Source organism: Tasmannia lanceolata, unplaced genomic scaffold, assembly GCF_043159265.1.
Source record: "Tasmannia lanceolata isolate RefF3 unplaced genomic scaffold, GAP_Taslan_0.1 ptg000150l, whole genome shotgun sequence".
Classification (NCBI taxonomy): Eukaryota; Viridiplantae; Streptophyta; class Magnoliopsida; order Canellales; family Winteraceae; genus Tasmannia; species Tasmannia lanceolata.
In genome coordinates, this window is record NW_027518826.1 from 70001 (window position 1) to 72500 (window position 2500).

Consider the following 2500-nt stretch of genomic DNA (forward strand, 5'->3'; position numbering starts at 1 on the left):
GCTAGTGCCCAAGGTCTGTGTGCAAGGCTAGTGCCCAAGGCTAGTGAGCATGGCCTGTGTGCAAGGCTAGTGTGCAAGGCTTGTATGCAAGGCTAGTGTGCAAGGCTGGTGTGCAAGGCTTGTGGGCAAGGCTGGTGCGCAAGGCTAGTTCCCAAGGGTTGTGTGCAAGGCTAGTGCCCAAGGCAAGTGCGCAAGGCTCGTGCCCAAAGCTAGTGCGCAAGGCTTGTGTGCAAGGCTACTGCGATGGGCCAGTGCCCAAGGCTTGTGAGCAAGGCTTGTATGCATGGCTTGTGTGCAAGGCTAGCGTCCAAGGCTTGTGCGCATGGCTTGTGCGCAAGGCTTGTGTCCAAGGCTTTTGTGCAAGGCTCGTGCGCAAGGCTAGTGTGCAAGGCTTGTGCGCATTGGCAGGTAGCCCACCAGCATGCACGATCCAAATGCCACTCACGCGACAACACGGTGCCAAGCCGGGCATGGTGTGCACTCAAAACCAATCAACGGACAGAGGTCATGCGTCATGGGGGGGATCTAGCAAGGCCATGGGGAAGGTCATGGAGGACCTTGGAAGCAAGCGCAAGACGAGAGCGAATCGAACAAGGGGCCAGGACGGGGCCTTGTGCCCATGGTCTTCGCAAGACAGCGTCCAAGGCACCCGAAAGCCCAAGGGAACCCAAACCCGGCCGACACTTGCAATCGCACATGCTCTCTGCAACACACCATCAATGCCGCCCAACGGGGCCAGCACGAGCAGTCCTCCGCGGTCCCCTGGCCCTGCGCACGTTTGTCTTCGAAACCGAGCATCAATGCCACAGAAAGTGCCGGGGCGCCAGCTGGAGCCATCATCCGCGTTGCCATGGCTCGCTTGGCCTTGGCTTGCCAGGCCCCGACACGAGCAATCGCGCATTTTCTTTGCAACCGACCATCAATGCCGCCCAACGGGGCCAGCACGAGCAGTCATCCGCGGTCCCCTGGCCCTGCGCACGTTTGTCTTTGAAACCGAGCATCAATGCCACAGAAAGTGCCGGGGCGCCAGCTGGAGCCATCATCCGACGTGCCATGGCTCTGGTCCCATGGTCTTCGCAACCGAGCATTCGTGACACCCGCGGGGCCAGGACACCAACCCTTCCGACACGAGCATTCGCGCATGTTCTTTGGCCACACAACGGCGCCAGCACGAGCAAAATCATCCGCGGTGCGGTGGCCTTGCACGGCCTTTTGTCTTTGGAACCAACCATCAGTGCCACGGGAAGTGCCGGAGTCCCGGCATCCGCGGTGCCAAGTCATTGCGCCCTTGGTCTCTGCAGCGGGGCATGCCGGGCACTCCCAACCATTGCAAGCAAGCAAGCAAGCAAGAAAGAAAGTAAGTAAGTAAGTAAGTATTACATATAGGGGCGGGACATGCGGGGAGATCTGCGAAACGTGCATTACGGGGCACACGCGTACCTACCGGGGCATACCGACCCCTATTGGGGCACACGTGTGCATATCGGGGCATACCGGGCCTATCGGGGCACACGCGTACATACCGGGGCATACCGAGCCCTACTGGGGCACACGTGCGCATATCGGGGCGTACCAAGCCTATCGGGGCATACGCATGTATCCCAAGGCATACCGAGTCTATCCGGGCATACGCGTTCATACCGGGGCGTAACGGGCCTATCGGGGCATACTTGGGCATATCCGGGCAAAAAATGCCCAAAACTTGCGCAACCTTGGCAACCGTGGTCCATTCCTCTCTATATGCCTAGCCTTGCCAACCGTGGTCCATTCCTCACTATATGCCATGGCCTTGTGCCCATGGTCTTCCCAAGACAGCGTCCAAGGCCCCCGGAAGGCCAAGGGAGCCCAACCCAGCAATGCCCTGCTATGGCAAGCCAAGGCCAAGCATTCCGGTGCCTATCCGGGCAAAAATGCGATTCCTCTCTATATGCCTAGCCTTGGCAACCGTGGTCCATTCCCCACCATATGCCATGGCCTTGTGCCCATGGTCTTCCCAAGACAGTGTCCAAGGCGCCCGGAAGGCCAAGGGAGCCCAACCCAGCAATGCCCTGCTTTGGCAAGCCAAGGCCAAGCATTCCGGTGCCTAACCTTGGCAACCGTGGTCCTTTCCTCACCATATGCCATGGCCTTGTGCCCATGGTCTTCGCAAGACATCGTCCAAGGCGCCCAAAAGGCCAAGGGAGCCCAACCCAGCAATGCCCTGCTAGGGCAAGCCAAGGCCAAGCATTCCGGTGCCTAACCTTGGCAACCGTGGTCCTTTCCTCACCATATGCCATGGCCTTGTGCCCATGGTCTTCGCAAGACATCGTCCAAGGCGCCCAAAAGGCCAAGGGAGCCCAACCCAGCAATGCCTTGCTAGGACAAGCCAAGGCCAAGCATTCCGGTGCCTATCCGGGCAAAAACGCCCAAAGCATGCCCATTCCTTAGCCTATCCAGGCAAAAACGCCCAAAATCTGCACATTCTAGTGCCTATCCGGGCAAAAACGCCCACCAGCATGCC